General features: G+C 40.9%; 1 protein-coding gene across 2 annotated transcripts in view; it reads left to right on the forward strand.

Moving 5' to 3' along the window:
• The first annotated feature begins 384 nt into the window (after nucleotides 1-384).
• Nucleotides 385-22,206, forward strand: part of RGS17 (regulator of G protein signaling 17) — an 87,201-nt gene continuing 65,379 nt past the window's right edge. For both annotated transcript variants that reach the window (XM_089530169.1, XM_089530170.1), the window contains exon 1: nucleotides 385-551. The gene's annotated coding sequence lies outside the window, so the exon portion shown is untranslated. The remainder of the gene's footprint in view (nucleotides 552-22,206) is intronic.

Here is a 22,206-nt window from a genome sequence, read left to right on the forward strand (position 1 = left end):
GCTCTTCCCCGCAGAGGGAGACTCTCAAATGGAGGACCTTCAAGAAAAACTGGGGGGGGGGGGGGGGCGGGTGTCATCATGACCAAAGAAAGGCTCTGAACCCTGGTGGGCATCCCTGCTCCTTAGTCCTGCTCCAAACGGAGGAGGCGGGGGAATCCCTCCCTCCCTCCCTCCCGGGGAGAAGGCTAGGTCCGGGGAAAGGAGGACCCAGCCCAGTCCCCCTCCCTTTGCCTTGTAGCCGTGAGTCAGGCTTGGAAAAAGCGGGGAAACTCCAGCTGCTCCGCCGGGGCCAGCGCTGCTCCGGAGACGCATGCGCAGCGGCCTCCCTCCCCTCGCTCCCTCCCTCCTTCCCTCGCTTTCCCCCTCTCTTCCTTTCCTTCCTTCCTTCCTTCCTTCCTTCCTTCCCTCCCTCCCTCCTTCCCTCGCTCTCTGGGTGCTGAAGTTGGGCGGATGGCAGGGAAGCAGCTCCGCTAAGGGACCAGCAGCCTTGCTTGGCTTCGCTCCCGGCGGGGATCCTCCAAGAAGCGCCCAGAGACAGCCAGGCGGGGCCGGTAAGGCTCATCACCCCCCCCCCCCTTTCTTTTCTTTCTATCCTTCTTTATTATTGTTGTTGTGGTTATTGTTATTTGCCTCCTTCCCCTTTCGCATCTCCTCCAACCTCAGCCTCGGACAGGAAAATGTCTGCTGGGAAGAAATCAGAGGCAGATGGATGGAGGAGAAGGCAGAAGATGGACGAGGGAAGGAAGGGAGAAGGAGAGGCGGAGAGAGGGATGGGGAAGCCAAGGGCGAGGGAGACAGGCAGGCAGGCAGGGCGGGGCTGGGGGAGACCCACCCCGGGAGCCCTGGGCCCCAGCCCCGGGGAGGAGGGGGATGCCGCTGCTTCCCTTCAGGGATGGAGAGGAAAGGCAGAGGGAGGAGAGGAGGCTTGGAGGGGCGCTGGCTTCCCCACCGCTCCATGCCCAGGGAGTGTGTGTGTCATGTGTGTGTGTTGTGTGTGTGTGTCTCCCGGGTTCCTCCGCCAGAGCGATACTGGAGGGCGGGGGAGCCAAAGATGCCAAACTCATCCAGGCAGGAGAGGCAGAAGTAGGGCTCTCTCTCTGTAGAAGGAGGGAGGGGGGTATTGCCTGACTGAGATGGAAGAGGGAGGCAGGCCGATGCCCAGAGGAAAAATCCCCTCCCCAAATGGCCCTTGAGAGAGAGACGAGGAGGGCACCCACAATGCCCGGGAGGAAACACACACACACACACACACTGAAATGGCCCTTGAGAGAGATGAGTGGGGCACACATATGTCCAGGACGAAAGAACACCCCCCCCCACACACACACACACACGAAAATGGCCCTTGAGAGAGTTAAGGAGGGCACAAAATGCCCATTAGGAAATAAACTCCCCAAAATGGCCCTTCACAGCAACGAGGAGGGCATATAGATATCCAAGAGGAAATAAACCCTCCCAAATGGCCCTTGAGAGAGGTGAGGAGGGCACATAGATGTCCAGGAGGAAGTACAGCCCCCTTGAAATGGCCCCTGACTCTGAGAGAGGTGAGGAGAAAGGGCTTCCCTCTCTCTCCTTTCCCCTCCTTCTCTGCTTGGCCCTTACCTGCTGGGCTTCTTCTCACCCACCAACCTCGTCCCTTATTCCTCCCTGCAGCCTGCTGGATTTTCACTTCTTTCTTTCCCAAGCCCTCCCTCATGAAAGGAGACATCAATGTTGCCTTCTTGGGCAGCAGCCCTTTTGACAAAGGCGAGGGATGTCAGGTGGGCGCCAGGGAAAGCAGCCTCCCCATCCCCAACATGGCTGTAGCCACACTTCAGAAATCGTCCAGTCTGGGCCCACTTTGACTGCCTGAAGTGTGGATGCAGCTTGGGAGCCACACATGAGGAGGAGGTTTGAGGGGGGGGGGGGAACATTCCCCTTGCCTTTCTGAGGGGGAGCCAAGGATACATTTCCCTCCCCAAGCTGCTCTCCTTGGATTCTGCAGTATCAGCTGGACATCTGGGTTTGGCTTGGGTTTTTGCCCTGGTGCTTCTTGTACTTTGCAAATTGTTGAGGTTGGAGGAAAGAGAAAGAGTGGCAAAGGGAGAAAACTGACAGCTAGGAAGTGAGCCAAGAGAGCATCTGCCTGCCTTCCTGGGATGGAAGGACAGTAAAGTGTAAAATGACTAGCCAGGTAGCTGCCCAATCAGCTGCAATTCATCCTAAATTGCGACTGAGCAACAGAAGGAGGGAAACCTTCCGTTTTCTCCTTTCTGGCAGAATTGCTGACTTTTAGCAGATGAGAGCCAGCATGGCCTGGTGGTTTGAGTTTTGGACTAAGACTCTGGAGACCAGGGTATAGAGTCCCCATAGGTCAAAGGATGTGAGGGCACATAACAACAGCAACAAAGTTATTGACAGGTATATTTGGGGATAGCTGCTTTCAATGGAAGGGATCATCCTTGAGGTGTCTGTTCTGTCTCCATCTTCCCTTCCAGAAAAGAATAAGGCCTGATGGAGAATCAACATTCCTTTCTGTATAGAAGAATCTGCTTAGCTTCTGTATTCCTTCCCCATGTCTGATCCTCTGGATCTGTGGGTCATTTTAGGCCACTGGTTATTTAGGCAGAACCACTACTTTTGCAATTTTATAAATTGGAATGAAATGCCTGTTGTTGTTTTTTAAGACAAAAAAAAATGGCATTTCATAATGATCAAAGGAGTTGCAAACTTATCTTCTTAGTTTCCCTTATGGCACTATTTTAAATTAATGTCTCAGGGAAGTCTCCACAGGGTATTAAGCCCTTCTCCCACACACAAAAATTGCCTGTTAAACCCAATTTTGAGTTTGTTAGTAATATGCATGGCAAAATCCCTAACAATGGTTGTTTCTGGATTTGCCCCTGGCAAATATCTAGTCTGCTCAGAAATTTTTTATTCATTTTAATAACTGTACTGCTATGTATTCTCTGTGTATAATCCACCCCATATACATTAAAATGGAATTTAGTAGAAAATTGTTGCCATAGGGTTGTGATTACAGCATTCTTCCTTACCTAAGTTTTACATTGCTTCTGTTTTCTAACCTCATTTTTCTTATCATTTATAGCAACATCCTTATGCTTAGAATTCAAAAATATAGCTGTGTTAGTCTATAGAATCAGTACTTAAGAGAGATCTTGTACAGTCGGCCCTTCTTATACACGGATTTGTTATACACGGATTCAAGCATACACGGTTTAAAAATGTTTTTAAAAAGTATAAATTTCAAATATCAAACCTTGATTTTCCATTTTTTATAAGGGACACCATTTTGCTATGTTATTATATTTAATGGGACTTGAGCATCCATGGATTTTGTTATCCATAGGGGATCTTGGAACCAAACCCCAGCACATAGCAAGGGTCCATTGTACCACCTTTGAGACTAACTAAAAGCAAAAAATTGGCAGCATGAGCTTTTGTAGACTTCATTCTACTTCCTCAGATGCATTTGGTGGACCATACTGCCAATTTCTTTCTTTCCGTTAGGGGATTGACAGACCACTCCTTTGGAGTGGCATCCTGCTGCCCTTTTCAGCACCGGATTGGGACCACAGCAACCGCACAACATGGCCCCAATCCAGGCTTTGCTGGCACTGAATGCCGCTCACTTTAGTGCAGACAAAAAGGTATGTTTGCTGTTGTGGCAGTGGCTTTTTGGCGCTCTTTTGGCACACCTTGTTTAAACGCTGTTCCAACAGAGTGCCATGATACCCCCCGCTGTGCGTTTGTCATGCAGCGTGATGCTGGCATAGTGGTGGCTGGGTATACATCACACTCCATGCCAGTGTATAATGCCGGTCTGTTTAGCCCCTTAGTCTCAAAGGCCCTACAAGATCCTTATGCTTATTTACTCAGAAGTAAGCCTCTTTGTGTTCAGTGAAATTTATTTCACACTATGTGTGCAGACAAATGCAGCCTGAATTCTGGACTTGAAAACTAATGTCTTCTTCTGTAGTTACTGTCAAAAGAAAGAAAGAGGAAAAAGAAAGCCTTGATCTTAGCGAGGAGTTACACTTAAATTATTAGACATAGAATTCCCAGCTTAATTTCAACAACAGCAACAAGAGTAACAAGGGCCTAAATCTAATTGCTAGTCCCAATTACAGTATAATCAACGAGACATACATATGTGTTGACATACCAATCAGCAATTGATTTCAGTGGGTTTACTCTAGGTCAGATTAGCAATTAGATTTAGGCTTTTAAATATCCAAATATTTCTATTGTCCAAGATTATTTTATGGCAGCACCAGCTATGACATTTATTCCATCCTGTTTGGATTTCATTTCAAATCTGTATGGAGCCACAATAGTTAAAGCAATGTCAAACTTCTTTAATTCTGCAGTGTGACAGTAGCCATGGTTGGGCAAGCTATGCTAGTCCAGCAGTGACAAAAATGTGCTCTACATGTTTAGAGGTAAACTTATATCAAATCCTGGTTCTGAAAATAGGTTTGGAACTGAATCTTCCTGAGGCCAGTCTCACACTAAACCCTGTCCTTCTCAATCAAAATGCCATGAGTGTCAGGAGACAGTGAAAATTCAAGCAAAATGATTTTCTTGTTCACTCTCATTAGCCTGCTCACAAGTTCTTTCTGGTTTCTGTATCTTGTGTCCTTCAGTGCAGAATATATACAGTGAACTCTTCAAACTGCCTTGAAAACTTTGTTGAAAGAAATTATATAAAAATGTTAATGCATAAAAATACTTTTAAATGCATCATATTAGAGAGATTACAGACATTTTCACAGTCCTAGGAATCAATTTTGTTGAACAGACTAATAATAAATTAAATGTACTTTCTTGCCTATTTTAATTTTTGCATGATTGACATATTTAATCACTAACAGAGTCATGGTACAAGCATGTGAATTCTCTGATATCTCAATACCAATACTAGATGCTAAATAAGCATGAAGAGATGACTTGGCTACATTTCTCTTTACTGGGAACAAGCAACTCTTGAACAGAATATAATTCTGTTCTCAATGCATTCTCTCTTTTGTGCTCTTTCTCTTTCTAAATATGTATATATTGTATGTATGGTGAACACACAGTTCTGAATAATGGATTACAAATTTGTGTCATCAACCAAAAATGCTCTCTAAACATTTTTAGCCAGTCCAGCTTTGTTGTTGGGGGGGGGGGGGGATTTTTCATCAGGTTCCAAAGCTGCTTTCTGTGACCCTGGTATCTGGTTTACAGACCAGACCATACTTCTAACTATCAGAGAAGACAGGGAAGAACAGTAGGAAAGAAAATGACCAACTGTTTACTCCTTCCTGGTGTGTGTGTGTGTGTGCGTGGCTTCAAGTTGCCTGCCAGCATATGGTGATCCCATGAGTAGAGGGCAGTTGTTAGAACCCAATTCCCATTTCTTCTTGGTTGGAACCCTGGACTTGGGAAGTTATAAGCAAGTTACTTTGTCCTGCTTCAGTTTTGGCTAATGAAGATGGCTTTCTCCAGGGACTGCTAGAATTCCAACAGGAAGAGCTAAGCAGTATGTCAGCAAAAAGGCCAAAGTCCTGTCTTCAGTCTCTTGGTATATTCTGCCTTTGAGGCTGGGATGCATTTGAAGAAATGGGAAATAGAGGAGCAAGCAGCAAAAGATATTATCAAGACAACAATATCTAGAATATCAGAGTGGTTCAGCAATAGAACCAATTGCCTAGAGGGGTGGTGAGGTTTCCTTCTCTGGATGTCTTCAGAAAGAGGCTAAACAGCTACCTGTTGGGGATTTTCTATTCAGAAATTCTGCACTGAACAGAGGGCTGGGCCTGATAGCTCATAGGGCCCCTTCTGATTCTGTGAGTCAGTGGACTTTATCAGACTGGTAAAAAAGACGTGAAGATCATCACACAGTGCTGCACGATGTCATGATTACCCCCTGAATTAAGAAGCATTCTAGCACCGCTTTTTATTCACTGGAAAATCCATGAATAAAAAGCGATGCTAGAATCCTTCTTTATTCACAGGATAATTGTGTGATAATCGTGATATTGTGTGATAATCTTGGGTTGTTGCGCGATATTGATGGGAGCATATCGCTATGCTCCTGTCTTTTTTGCCAGTCTGATAAAGTCCTATGATTTGATGATACGTGAAGAAGATTCAGGAACCTTGTATTTCAAAAATAGTAGTCTGAAATGTCCTTGGTCTGCTTAGTGCCTTGGTTATCTCCATTCTAGACTAGGGTGCTCTAGAGACCTCTAACTTTGAATGTGGGACCCTAGAAAGCTGATTGATCCAAATGGTATTCTGATGGCTTTGGGGGATTTTCTTTTTATTTCAGCAGGTGATTTTGTCAAAGTCCTGTTGATCTCTGGAATGAGAAAATTGCTAGTGGTAATTTTGTGCCATCATTGTTACCTGCAAGGAGCCATCTGGAAGAACTGTTTGAAGTGGTCATAGGTATATTACATTCTGACCAGCAAAAAGCCCATTATAAAAAATTTGCACTACATTTTGCAAAAAGCACTCAGATCTGCTCCACGTTGGACTCAACAGTTGATACAATTCAAATAAATGCAACTTAGATTTGTGCTTGCCCAACAGTAATGGATTATTTTCAATTTGTGTAGCCCAAGAATGTGGACAGGATCCTTTGAGAAGGAAGAGCCACTGCATGTGTTCTAAATTCTTACCCTTCTTGGGTCAGAAATGGAGGAGGAATGGATTGGTCAGTGCATAAAGGAGTCTACCAGCTTAAAGGAGTCAGTTGTTAGGACTTGGTTAAAAGGGCTTCCTAGAACAAGTATCCAAAGTCCCATGGTGAAGTGGAGGTATTAGAATGTCTGGTAGCCTCTGCGCTCCAGCAGGTGCTGAGTTAATCTGATTGTCTTGATCCATTTCAATCTGGTTTTAAACCTCGTTTGTGGCACAGAGATGGCTTTGGTTGCCTTGGAAGGGTGGTTGCATACACTGCAACATTTCACAGGTGAAAAAATGAAATGTATGTCATTAAACAACATCAAGTGTGATCAAGATGGCAAAAGGTATTAACAAGGAAAAATACACCAGCTAGGAGAGGCTAAAGCAATTTGCTTTTGCCTAAGCCTACTGGGAAGGGCAAGATTGCACCTTGCATCTCCTCTTCCCACTGCTGTGTTAGCTGAGTGTGAACTACGTTTACACTTTGAGCTCATTTCATAACAATGCAAGTAAGTTGGGGATAAAAGGGGAAAGTGGAAGAAATAATAATAATAATAATAATAATAATAATAATAGATTTATTTCTAGCCCGCCCAATCACAAAGAATCTGGGCGGGTTACAACAATAAAATACAACAAATTACAATAGAGTTAAAAAAATCAAACCCTAGACCTACCACCAACCCCATTCCCAATACTAAAACAGAATTAAACAGTAATAATATTAAAACATTAAAAACATTAAAAACATTGAACAAACAAAAAATAGGCAGAACATTGGTGGGGGAAAATAGACAGATGAGGGGACAAATATCTCTATATCTGGGGAGGGTAACTAAGTTGGAAAGGCCTGCCGGAAGAGATCCGTCTTGAGCGCTTTCTTGAAAGCTGCCAGAGTGGAAATAGAGAGAGAGAGATACATTTGCAAAAGCCGCTGAAAAAAGTGGGATGACAAGAATAATTCGGATTGTCCCTAACAATCAAGACAGTTGGAAGGTATGTGGTTGTTAGATTTTTCTCATAGCTAAACATAGCTCACTATCAAACACTCACATAGTGAAAAACATATCAGTTTGACTTTCATGTACATTCTATGTTTTTAAAACCTTTGATTCTTTCCACCTCAAACATGAAAAAAAATCTGCAACAATTGAAGTCTTCAAAAGCAAATGAAAACACACTCCTCCTTTATGTGCCCTACCTGCATTCAATAGGCACAGCTATTTCCAATGCAATGTTATGTGGCACTTGCCTGCCATATAGATATTAAAGGTGAGAAGTGTCTCAATTAAAAAAAGGGGTGTGGGTTGACAATCCTGTTTGAATATTAACATAACTGAATACACAGGAATTCAAACCTACATGTCTAAAGAGTTAAACATTCAAAACACTCAGCTTAAACGGAGAAGCTTTTGGTTTCTCCTATATGTAATTTTAAAACAACAACAACTCAACTTTCTATCCTGAATGTACAGAGAGGTGTAGCATAGTAATAGAATATAAATTATGAAATCTAGTAATGGACTTTTATAGATATTTAAAACTGGTATTGTATTTGTATGGTAATGCCTCAAGCCTTACTGCAAATTTTGGAATGGAAGTAGTAGATCATTCATTTGTTTGACAAACCCCACCATATCATCACTCTCTTCATGACTTAACCAGCAAAATGGTCCTGTTCTTCCATATATGTTTGTCTTTTGACAGAACTCTCCAATAAACTGTCCAGATTTATCCAGTGAACAAAGTATGCAGTCTGATTTCCACACTCAGTTGCTACCATCTTTAAAACACCAACAGAGAAAGAGAGAGAAATAATCTCAGTCTGGGTCTAAGGGGAGGCAGCCGGTTCAACAGATGTCACTGAGTTTGTTCAGTTCAGCATTCTCAATAACCACAAAACTGCTAATTATGACAGGCAGCAGATTGTAACATTTTGCTGACACCCATTTAGAGTGTTCCCAGTTCAAACTAGCTTTGCCAAATATATTCCTATGGCTGTTTCATACCAAGAGCAATTGGAGAATATGAATGGCGATAATATTTCTTTTTAATTGTGTTGAATGTTTTGAGGGACAGACTAAACAAGATACAACTCATGTAAAAGTAATTATATAGTTGGATTTTAAAAAAAAGTGTAGGTTTTGTTGTTGTATACCTTGAAGCCATTTTTTTATTTATGGTGACCCTAAGGCAAACCTATAATGGGGTTTTCTGAGGATAAGAGAGTGTGACTCACCCAACGTCACCCAGTGGGTTTCCATGGCTGAGCATGGAATCAAACCCTGATCTCTAGAGTCTTAGTCCTATGCTCAAACCACTATTACTAGGGCCCAGTTGGGACCCTCTCTGGGTTAACAGAGGTTTGGTCCCTCTTACTGTGGTCCCAAATCTGAATTTCCCCCCTCTTATTCTTTGCTAGAGAAGAGAAATCCAGATTGATTTACTCTCTACATTGGAAGACAAATCCAGATTGGTGCTAATGGAAGCATTTCTTCCAATGAAAACAGTAGACGCAAAGCAGAAATGCAGCACAGAATAAGTAAAGAGGAAGTACAGGAATACTCGGTTAATCTAAATGAATTTAAGTCTCCAGGACCAGATGATCTACATCCAGGGGTATTAAATGAACTAACGAATGTAATCTCAGAGCCATTGGCAATAATTTTTTTAGAATTCTTGGAGAACAAGAGTAGTCCCAAGCAGACTGGAGGAGGGCAAACATTGTCCCCATCTTCAAAAAGGGAAAAAAGAGGATCCCAGCAATGATTGCCGAGTTGGTCTGACATCAATACTAGGAAAGATTCTATAGCAGATAATTAAACAGTGAGTCTGTAAACATTTAGAAAGCAATGCCATTATTAAAAAAAAGTCAACATGGGTTTCTGAGAAACAAGTCATCTGATCTCCTTTTGTTATATAAAATTACCAGCTTGGTAGATGAAGAGAATGCTGTAGATATAGCATATCTTGATTTCAGTAAGGTCCCTGACAAGGTCCCCAACAATATTCTTGCAGACAAGCTAGTAAAATGTGGACTAGACAGTGTGATTTGTAACTGGTTGACTAGCCGAACCCAAAGGATTCCCACCAAAGTGACTAGTAGGGACCCACATGGTTATGCCCTGGGCCCAGAACTATTCAACATCTTTATCAGTGACTTGGATGAAAGAATACAGGGCATGCTTATCACATTTGCAGATGACACCAAATTAGGAGGGGTCACTCAGAGTACAGGACCGAAACTCAAAATGACCTTAATAGATTAAAAAGCTGAGCCAAAGCTAACAAAATTAATTTCAACATTGAGAAATGCAAGGTACAGTGGACCCTTGTTATATGCTGAGGTTTGGTTCCAAGATCCCCCATGTATAACAAAAACCGTGTATGCTCAAATCGCATTAAATATAATGACATAGCAAAATGGTGTCCCTTTTAAAAAATGGAAAATCAAGGTAAATTTATACTTTTTTTGAACATTTTCAAACCGTGGATGCTTGAATCCATGTTTAAAAAATCAGTGTATAAGAAGGGCTGACTGTACTGCACCTAGGATGGATAAATGAAATGCATAGATATAGGATAGGGACACCTGGCTTAATAAGACTACATGTGAAAGGGATCTAGGAGTCCTAGTAGACCACAAGTTGAATACGAATCAACAATGTGATGTGGTAGCTAAAAAGGCCAATGCAATTTTAGACTGCATCAAAAGAAATATAGTGGCTAGGTCAAGGGAAGTAATAGTGCCACTTAATTCTGCTTAGGTCAGGCCTCACCAAGGATACTGTGTCCAGTTCTGGGCACCACAATTCAAAAAGGATGTTGACAAGTTGGAGCGTGTCCAGAAGAAGGCCATCAAAATGGTGAAGGGTCTGGAAGCTATGCCTTATGAGGAAAGACTGACAGAGCTGGTTATGTTTAGTCTGGAGAAGAGACAGTTAAGAGGTGATATGATAATCTTGTTTAAGTATTTGTAGGGGTGTCACATTGAGGATGGAGCAAATTTGTTTTCTGCTGCTCCAAAGACTAGAACACAGAACAATGGATGAAGCTACAGGAAAAAAGATTCCACCTCAACATTAGGAGGAACTTCCCTAACAGTGAGAGCTGTTCGACAGTGGAACACATTCCCTTGGAGAGTGGTGGAATCTCCTTGTTTGGAGGTCTTTAAAAAGAAGTAGGATGGCCATCTGCCAGGAGTGCTTTGATTCTGTGTTCCTGTACGGCATGGAGTTTGAGTGGATGGCCCTTGTGGTCTCATGCAACTCTATGATTCAAAGAGGCAGAGGAAGAACTCTGGATTGGAAACACAGGCCCCATACAGACAGGCCAAAATAAAGCTGCTTCGGGTCACTTTGAAGGTATGCTGTTTAAATTATACATACATACTAAGAGTCCGGAAGCCCAGCCAAAGCCACGATCCGGTCCTAAGGACTGGAGAGCAGCTTTGGAGCAACCTCTGGACTCTTAGTACACCTGAATCATTTAAACAGCATACCTCCAAAGTGACTCTAAGCAGCTTTATTTTGGCCTGTCTGTATGGGGCCACAGTGTAGAGGAAAGTATTGATACCCTTTCAACTCTGTACACTGGAGCTCTTCTAATCTATACTGGGTCCAAGTCCACATTGCTAATTGCATGACTAGCACCCTGTCTAGTTTGGCCCTGCAAAAGGCATGGCTTCTACAAGAAATATATGTTTGTCCACTGTCCTGTGTGGTTAAACAGGCTTTGCAGTTGTTTCAAATAAATGCAAGACCCAGGCAAACCTGTCTACCAGAGCCGCAGGTGAAATGGCTGTGTATACACACAATCAGGAATCACTCCATAAAATCATCATGAATAAAGTATGAAAAAAACACATTTGTCTGCTTCTGCACTCATGCACCTCATTATAATCCTTTGTACAACTGTATGGAAATGTAAAGCCCATTTCCGAATACTGATGTTGAAGAGTTAACAAGAAACATGTTATAATAAAACTCTGGCCTGGCTGAAATAAAACTAGTTAGATAACATTAGTACTTATGAAGGAAGGAGCTTCCTAATTTGTCAGGTTTTTTTTTCTGAAGGAGAGTTTTTTTAATGATCATTAAGTTTTTATGTTATAGCTCTTGCTGAAACAAGGAGTCAATGCTTGAAGCTTTAGTGCTGTTATGTTTAATGTATTTGCTTCACACTTGAAAAACCTTCCATCTGGAAATGACATCTCAAGACAACATGGCTTCAAGAACAAGTCCTTCTCCCTGCTTGCTTGCTTTTTTGGGAGAGTAAAAGGTCTTAAAAATTGAATAATTTTGTGCCCTTTTCAGTTGCCAAAATAAAGGTACTACCACAATATGCTTTTTGGAATTTAAAAGACTGTCATGTTGCCTAGATAGGCTGTCTAAATCACAAGAGAGACAATGGTTCACAGCTACTCCAGAGCTTGAAAAGGTACTTCGAAGAGTAATTAGTTACTATTTTAGTTACAATGCTTTAAAATAACTAGATATTTCATTGTCTCAAAGATAAGTAATTCAATGTAAGACAGGCTCTGGAGGGACACATTCCAACAGTGAGCCATAGACAAAAGAAGGTGATAAAAAAATATCAGGATAGCTGAGCTTCAAGCTCTTACTGCCACTAACAAAGCTTTTAGAATGAGGGAAAGCCCATACAAAAGCTGGAAGAATAGTCTTCTGGGGAACCCCAGAGAGCTGGATTTGGGTCCCCAAGAAGAGTCACATTCAGCTCCAAGCCCTGAGGTAGCCCTCCTTTGCCATTCATATCTCTTTTTACTCACTGCAAATATGTGCAAGTATACATCAGTTAATAAAGTAGATGTCTTCCTGCACCTTATTTCTTTAATAGAAAATTTGGTATCAGAGGTAGAAATAACATGTAAGGAATATGCATAAGTGCATGCACCACAAAAATGAAGAGCAGTTTGACATATTTCAGCAAACCTTTAATCAAAAACTAACAATATGCAAATGTAAAATAAAACAACCAGGTAAAATAAAGCTTGCATAAGTAAACAAAAACATTGTGAAGCTTGAAGAAATCATTCAAAAGTTTCTTTCAAAATACATACAGGGATGACTTTTTCTTTCCCTAGCATCCAGCTTCCATATGAATTCAATTATCTTGGTGGCCACATGTATAGATCTATGCTATTTTAATGTGCTAAGAGGGGGTATCTGAGGAAGTAGAGTTATCTGCTCTTTATATGTTGCTCAGTAAGGGATTCTAGAGGCAACTACTGTTTATTTACCTTGTCTGTTGTAAGCAAGCAAACTCAGGTTGGCCAGAAAAGAATCTCATTCATTCCTAACTCAAGCTTTTACTTCATCATTGCTGTTGTTAAATGCCCTTGAGTTGACTCTGAGGCATGGTGACCCTGTGAATAAAATACCTCCAAGCCCCCCTGTCCTCCACTGCTCTGCTTAGGTCCTGCAAATTCATACTTGTGACCTCCTTAACAAGGTCTGTCCATCTAACTTGCAGTCCTTCTCTTTTTCAACTTATTTCCACCTTCCCTAGCATTATTGTCTTTTCTAATGAGTTGTGCTTTCTCATTATGTGGCTGAAGTACGACAGCCTCAGTTTGATCAGCTTGGCTTCCGGGGAGATCTCAGACTTGATTTGTTCAAGGACCCATTTCCTTGTCTTTTTGGCTGCCCAAAGTATTCTTAGTACTCTTCTCCAGCAGCACAATTCAAATGAATTAATTTTCTTCTTATCCACTTTTTTTACTCTCCAGCTCTCGCACCTGTATGTTGTAATGGGGAATGCAATAGCTTGGATGATTCTAACTTTAGCGCTCAGTTGTACATCATTACTCTTTAGAATTTTTTCCTTCCGATTCCTAATTTTCTTTCGATTTCTTGATGGCAGTCTTCATTCTGGTCAATGTTTGATCCAAGGTGCAGGAATTACTATTTCATAGTCTAGGTTTAATCTGTGTAGATACTACATGACCATTATTTTTGTTTTCTTTATGTTCAGCATTCAGCCTACCTTTGCATTTTCTTCTTTGGCCTTATTTAATAGATATTCTAAGTCTGTGATGATTTCTGCTAGTAGCATGGTATCATCAGCATATTTCAGATTGTTGATGTTCCTTCCTCTTCTTTTTACCCCTCCTTTTCCTGTTGCTCTTCATATGTTTTATGCATACAAGTTGTACAAGTAGCATGATAGAATGTAGCCTTGCCTAATCCCCTTGCCAATTGAAAACCATTCTATTTCTCCATATTATGTTCTAACAGTTGCTTCTTGACCCAAGTACAGATTTGTCATCAGAAGTCTCCAATGTAGTGCCACTCATGTGTTTAAGAGCATTCCGTAGCTTCTATAATGCTGCAGCCCAACACAAAAAAACCTGTGTTTCTCTATTCTTCCTATGGCAAGGCTGCTAAAAAATCAGTATAGACAGAGGACAAGAAGCAAAAGGGATGTCCCAACATAAAGAAACCTTCCATTGTCAGAAGCCTTGTTAACCGAGGTATGCCTGTAATGTGCTTTTCAGAGATACTCTGGATTTTCCCCAACCTATTCCCTGTTCCAACTAGTGTTGCAGCTACTGCAGTGCTGAACTGGATATTCAGTGCAGCTAGCTGTCCACCCCTAAAAATGTCCTACCAGTGCAAGGGCATACATTTGTCAAGAGCTTTGTGCACCTAGGGCAAATATTGAAGCTCAGACTTCCACAAAAAGCAAACAAGTCTCAGAAATTCTAGACCTAGGTCACAACACTATCCTTAATGTGGCATGCTGTGCCTCCCTGTTTTGCACTTCTTAGCAGGGGATCTCAAAACACAGAACATTCTGGCATCAGATCTGCTCTCTTATTTGAAGAGAAAAGTACCAAGGTTGAGATGAGAAGATTCGAGCTACACAATTCTGGTGCTTTTAGTGCATGCCTTGACAAGTAAAGTAATATCTGGGCAAGAGGATGGGGTTCACCAAGTGAATGAAAAATTCAATGGTGAAGATTTTTTTGGTGGTATTGCCTTTTCACTCAAAAATAGTTTGATTTATATAAATTTTTCTTCATGGCAAGAAGTTTCACACTGCTCCCCTTTAATTCACGCCATGCTAAAGCTCAAGCAAGGCAAGTAGACATTGGATGGATGCTAATTTGCCTCATTTTGAAGAGTAAGTTCACTACACATTGTTTTTCTCAATTAACAAGCACAAACAATAAGCAAGGGCACAAATTTAGCTCAGTTTAGCACACATATTATGAGCATTGTTGCTGTGGAAAATCAGCTGTTTGACTTGTTTCAAAAATGGGAAAACACAATATTAACTGGCAATGACTTGCAAATTTTAGTAGGTCACTAAAAAGTCATGCATGCTGTTGTTCACCTGTTTCATACAATGATTTTAAGTCATAATACTACCTAACATCTCAGTAGCAATTTTGAACATTCAGATAACTTCACGTATCCTCTCCTTGGTGCAATATAAACAAGGTGGAATAACAATGTGAGAAAAGTATATACATCTACTTTCAAATCAAAATATCAGATATGCCTTCTAGCAGGGAGTCCTCCACCTACAGTTTTCGCTTGAATACATGATAGCATATCCATGATGAATCTTCTTGAGTGAAACTGATTTTTAAAAATCTTTCCAGTCTAGTTTCCTGTCTGGTTTTTGAGCTAAAACTGCCTTGGTAGCTTTGGTGCTAGTGACACTGAGTCCCACATTCAGCCTCAGGGCAGCACTTTGCATATCCCAATCTTCATGAAATTTCCTGGGAATATTTGGGCTTGGGTGCCACTAGCATGTGAGTTCTATTCCACTTCTTCTTTCATTTCCAGATCACAATTCAAGATTAGCAGTTAGAAATCTTGAACTGATTTCTGGCAGCTATTTTGGATTGGACAAGGTTGAACACATCTGAAGCTTAATCCAAACAAGGCTGAGATACTTCTAGTCAGTGGTTTTAGTCACCCTTGAGTAGATTTACTAATGTAGATGGGTTTACTGTACTCCCCTTGAATGAACCAATTTACATCTTAGGGGAAGGTACAGGATATGGCCTTGTTCTTAATATGCAGACATGAGTACTGATCAAGCATAGCTTTTACCCGCTTTATCTGACAAATCATTTCCCAAGGGAAATAAGATTTTCCAGTTTATATTATTCTAATGCATTCTATATTGTACTTTCTCCTGAAAATTGCTTGGAAGCTTGAGCTTCAGTACATTCAGAATATAGTTGTCAGAATCTGGACTGTAAGTGGTAAATTTGATCATATTTCTCCTTTAACAGCTACACTAGTTACTAATTTGTTTCTGAGCTTCTGAGGTTGTGTTAGACTTTAAAGCCCTGAGCAAGGTGGGACTGGAGAACCTTATGAATGCTCTTCCTCATGCTGCAATGGTTTGAATATTGAACCAGGACTCTGAGAAATAAGGGCTCAAATCTCTACTCAGCCATGCAAACCCACTGGGTGACCTTTGGAGTTAGGTTGAAGGCAAACAACATGACTTTGACTTTGATTTTACTTTGTTCAATTTCCCAGATCCCTCTGCCATATGGTGTATTGCAGGAGCACACAAAAGGCTGGAACTTTTCAGTCATGGTACCTCAGATCTGGAACACCCTCCCTGCTGCTGACACTTGTTTTGCTTGTCTTTTTGTTGTATGCCATCAAGCCATTTCTGACTTATGGTGATCCTAAGGGGTTTTCTTTGGTTTCCATGTGATTTTTTTTTGGCAAGATTTTTTTAGAGAAGAATGGCCTTTGCATTTTTAAATCCAGGTCTGTCTTTAAAGATGCAGTATAGACAGTCTAGCATGAAAAGCAAGAGAAACATCAAAAACTGTGTCATTTGACTGCACTGATGTTATTTCTCAAAAATATGTAAGGCCTTCTTTAAGTGATTAATAATATTCTTCCTTCTTCAGTGCATTTCAATAAGACTTGTGCAAGAGAATTTTTGGTGGACTGTGCTCTTTGTTATCATGGATGGATGGATGGATGGATGGATGGGGGAAGGAGAGAGAGAGAGAGAACAAGAGAGAGAGAGAGAGATACTCTTTTTGGTTATTCCTGTTTTGTTTTGTTTTTACTTCTGCACTTGATATTCCTGAATAGATATGCTTGAAATGTTCCTATTTACAAAGAATGATCCCTTGAAAATTGCTCTCTCTTTCTTGGCCTTTTTGGAATGCATTATTACCATTTTGTTGATGTGAATTGTTAAAAATGCCTTTCAGCATCCTCCCCAGTTATTTAGCAGCCATCCTGAACTGGGTGCCCTCCAGACAGACTACAGCTCTGTCATCCAGATAGCATGGTTAGAGTGATGAGAAATATAGTTCAACACATCTAGAGCATGCTGAGTTGGAAAAGGTTGCTTTTAAGTTATATCTCTGAGTAGTGCCTGGATACCTGATTGGGATAAATAGCTAGAGTGGTGGTGGAGAAAGACTCAAATTCAATCAGATACTGGTTAAGGTCTATTTATTTTGCAGTGCCGAGGGCAGTGAAGAGGTTGGTTTTTACTACCTCCATGGTATCAGCACAATCTCATCCAGCTGAGGTGTTTTGGATAGTTCAGGCTAATTCATGGGACTATTCTGGACCTCAGAATACTGAAAGGTGCTCAGTGCATTGCGGTGTAATGCAGCAACTGAAAAGCTAATGCAATTCTAGGCTGCATCAAACAAAATATAGTGTCTGGATTGAGGGAAGTAATAGTATTCTGCTATTCTGCTTTGGTCAGGCCTCACCTGGAATACTATGCCCAGTTTTGAGCACCACAATTGAAGGAGGATGTTGAGAAGCTGGAATGTATCCAGCGGAAGGCTACCAAAATGGTAAAAGGTCTGGAAACCATGCCCTATGAGGAGTGGCTTGGGGAACTGGGTGTGTTTAGCCTGGAGAAGGTAAGATTAAGAGGCGATATGATAGTTTAAATATTTGGAGGCATGTCATATTGAGAATGGAGCAAGCTTGTTTTTTGGTGCTCCAGAGAATAAGACATGGAGCAATGGATTCAAATTACCTGTACAGAAAAAGAAATTCCACCTCAACATTAGGAGGAACTTCCTAACAGTAAGAGCTGTTCGACAGTGGAAAACACTCCCTCGGAGTGTGGTAGAGTCTCCTTCTTTGGAGGTCTTTAAACAGAGGTTGGATGGCCATCTGTTGGGGCTGCTTTTATTGTGTATTCCTGCATGGCAGGAGGTTGTACTTGATGGCCCTTGAGGTCTCTTCCAACTCTATAATTCTGTGATTCTATGATTTTAGAAACCCACTGCTGTTTTTACAAATCATGTTGTAAAGAAAATTGCTCAGATCTTTTATGACATTGATGTCATACTGAGGGCAGATTTTGGGTGAGATGACTGAGACAACATAGCTGTTTTGATGGATGAGTTTCAATTTATTCAATTTCATGATGTGGAGAAATTATTTAGAAAGGTAAATCAAACCACTTGTTTGTTAGACCTATGTCTGCTGTAGCTAATCTGAGCTGTCTGAGAAGGACTGGCTTGTTGAGTGTGAATGCTTCTTTTGAAAGAGGATTTTATTCCTGAAAGAAGCATTTATAAGACTTCTTTTGAAGTATTTACTAAACCTCTCTACCTTAGATAACTTTTATCCAGCCTCTGTTCTTCCTTTTTAAAGCCAAGTCTTGAGGAAAAGGTAGCAGCAGAGCTGTAGGCTTTTCTGGATGGAACTGATTATTTAGATCCTTTTCAATCTGATTATGGGACAGAAAAAAAAAACTTGGCTAGTTTGGTGGACAGTCTGTTCTGGGAATTGCATGTGACAGTGCATCCCTATTAGTTCTGCTGCAACTCACAGCAGCATTTAACACCACTGATCATAGTATCCTTCTGGGCCATTTGGCAGTTAAAGGAATTGGAAACATTGTTTTGCAGTGTGTGATATAGTGGTCTGAGTGTTGTAATTAGGGTTTCAATCCCCACTGAGCCATGGAAACTCACTGAGTGGCCTTTGGCAAGTCACATTCTGCCAGCCTCCAAAGAAGGCAAAGGCAACCGCCCTCTGAACAAATCTTACCATGAAAACCCTGTTATAGATTCACATTAGGGTCACCATAAGTCAGAAATGACTCAAAGGTAGGGATGCCATATCCCGGTTGCCACTGGGAAAATCCCGCTTTTGGGCCCCCCTCCCGGTCACGGCCCAGTTTGGCCCCCACCCATGCATTTGTCCCGGTCCGGGGCCCGCTCCTGCGGCCATTGCCGCTGCCGCTAATGCAGCTGGCCGTGGCGCCAACCCTCCTCCTCCTCCGGCTCAGCCTTCCTCCTCCTTCTCGGCGGCAGCAGCACCGCCACCTCTGCCGTTGCGCCTCCCGCACCAGGGCCAGGGCTTTCCCTCCCGCACGTGCGCGCAGGGGGGCTCTAAAGCAGGAGCTCATCCCCTGCATTGTTGCCAGCCAGCCATTGGCCTGCTGGCCAAAGGGGACAGGCTCCTCTGCGCGTGCCTGCCCCGCTTCCCTGCGCACGCATGCGCGTGAGCCTAAAGAGTAGCAAGAGGAGGAGGAAGAGGAGGGGGGAGCAGAAGGAAAGGTGAGTCAGTGGCCATTAGGTCTGCCTTGGGTTTTTTGTTTTTTTAATTAATTTTTTTAAAAATAAAATAATTATTTTTTATTTCATTAATTTTTATTATTGCTTGTTTTATATTTTATTTCATTAATTGTAATTATTTCTTGTTTTTATTTTATTAATTTTTATTATTTCTTATTTTTTTATTAATTTTTATTATTGCTTTTTATTTTTTTCTCATTATTTTTTATTATTAAATATATACACCCCTGTCTTGTTTTTATTTATTTTTCATTATTTTTATTATTAAATATATAAATATGGCCAGAAGGGGAAGTCCATTTCTGCCATCTGTCTAGGAATAATGCCAAAATGTCCTCCATTTTGATCATGCCTTAGAAACATGCATTTAGATTAACATTTTTTAAAAAGCATCAAATTTTTTCGCATGTCCTACATTTGAAAATTTTGTCCTACATTTGTCCTACATTTGTCCCGGTTTGGAGGTCCTGGTTTATGGCAACCCTACTCAAAGGCACACAGCAACAACAACAATAACAATGAGAGCATATGCTGATGCTGGATGGGGTGGGAACCAGATCTAGGTGGAGGTATTCCTGTCTCTATTTTCTTCCCCCACACACTTCTTTTGATGTCTTCCTTCATGGCCAGCCAGCCATTGCAGGAAGACCAGATTGCACAGAAATATGATCATTTACAGTGGGTCCCCTCTATCTTTCTATAATTTCATCCATTCATCAACCTCTCACCCTACAACTTTCACTGTATTATTTCCTCTACCTGCTTAAAATCAGATTAAGGACTGCATAAGAGTTTTCCCACTCATGGTGAAGAGCTTGCCCTCAGACCAATAGAAGTGTTTGGTCAAATTGCCACCTACAACCAGCAGTTTTACTTTCTCCTCTTCCTGGGAAATTCATTCAGGATACAATTTTATAACCACTTACCTGGAAACTCAGTGGGGATTTTTGAATAGCCATGTATAGGCTATTCAAAATGTAATTACTATTTATTATTTTATTTACTTATACCCCACCTTTCTCCCAATATAGGGACTCAAGGTGACAAACAACAAATTTAAAACAATACAATTTAAAAACAGTACAAAAGCATTAAAATTTATAAATATAAAATTAAAAATAATTAAGCAATTTAAATTTTAAAACAGTTATTGCACAAAAAGCCAAACAGCCATTACCAATAAGATGGTTTTCTCTAATCATGTTTTGAGATTTTGGAATTTTTGTTTTTGTTTTTGTTTTTTACACAACCATTTCAAAACAATGTAGAAAATGAAACAGACAGTATAACTGAGATAGTGACTGAAAATATGCTTGTTTGTGAACCAAACTGAAATTGACCAAATTTATGTAAAGGTGAAATGATTCTGGGTCATTAAATCATTTGTCTATAATGAAGGTGAGGAAAGTGATACCCTCAAGATGTTATAGGACTGCAACTCCTACTATCCCTCACCAATGGATATGCTGGTGTTGACAGGTGCAGTCCAATGGCTTCTGGAGGGCTGCCCTATATATTTAATTATGACTGTTTGCTAGTTTTTGGTTTATCCAGCCCAACATCAACTTTCACTTCATATTGTTTGGTGTTCCAGGCTTTCCAGGGATACACACTTTTACTTCATAACATATCAAGCACAGGTTTACGTTTATTTTAAAAATCCACACACTCATGAAGAAATCTGATTATTGTACTAAAAGTGGGAAAGGCATATAGATGAACGACATATGTTGAATGTTACATTTTCCTTATCTGGGATTATGGAGCTGCTCATTTGTTTTAGCTGCCTATTTAATAAATTAACAGAAAAACAGGCAGAACTGTTAAGCACTTTAAAATCTATTTACCACATGAGAAGTAAATATGCTTCCAAATACATTGGATCTTGCTGTATTAGGTGCTTCTGTAGGCCATTTTGTTGGCCACCTTCAGAGGTGCAGTCCTAGGCTAGAAAAGACTTAATTAGCATGGGTAAGCGCACTCAGAAATGTTTTCTGTCTCTGCTAGAGGAAGCATAGTTTCTGCCTGTTTAAACAGTTGTGGATCATTTGTGAATATCCGACTACCTTCTTTTTCTTCCTTCTCATGAAGAAGATGATGATGGGAGAAGAAAATGCAGTCATTTGCTCTTAGTTAAAGAAGGGAACCAATTGCACAACAAGTAGTGAAGTACTGAGCAAACCATTAAATCTCCAATTGGGAAGAATACTTAATAATCAGTTAAATATGGTTTACAGATATCAAAATCTTGCCACTTACTGGAAAAGTATGAATTTTTACAAGTGGGGTTATTCATAACAAGTATTTGGCTAGTTCTTCTTGTGGTTCTTGTGGCTACTATTCCTGCAAGAGAATTGTGTGATTCCAAAAAGTACTTTTAAAGTCTAAATTGTGCAACTTTTCTATGCCAGGAATGGGCTTAAATTTCATCCATGTGCATTTGTATATGTTTTCTAACTTCCTAAATGTATGTTACAGTGAATATGTGATAAATATTAATATTTACATATGAATGATGCCAAATCTTGTCAAATTGTGTGAATGCCTCACAACAGATACCTATTCTCAATTTTTCCGACATGAGACCTAAATGTGATAGACAACTATTGGTGTTGGAAAGAGGGATGATGATATATTCTGCCAGAATTCCAGGGTAAAAGCTTTTCCTGGCAAGAACCTTATTCTACAAGGCACATCTATTCTTTATAATAAAAGTACGCACATAACACAATTGTGCTATAATTTGTTATAAAAGGAGTTTTACCAGCATATGAAACAGTGGACCAGCTGGTATTATGCCCTTTCTGGTACTTTATTGGCCTATTACTTGTATCCTACCCTTTATCCATTTAGGTCAGAGTGGAGTAAATAGGTGGACATGGCACACTTCTTCCTCAGAAGAATCATGTGGGATAACTTAGGCTCAGACAATGACTTGCCTATGGTTACTCAATTAATTTCAT

Source organism: Sceloporus occidentalis, unplaced genomic scaffold (assembly GCF_023333645.1).
Source record: "Sceloporus occidentalis isolate IW3139 unplaced genomic scaffold, rSceOcc1.0.p SCAF_6, whole genome shotgun sequence".
NCBI classification, from domain to species: Eukaryota; Metazoa; Chordata; class Lepidosauria; order Squamata; family Phrynosomatidae; genus Sceloporus; species Sceloporus occidentalis.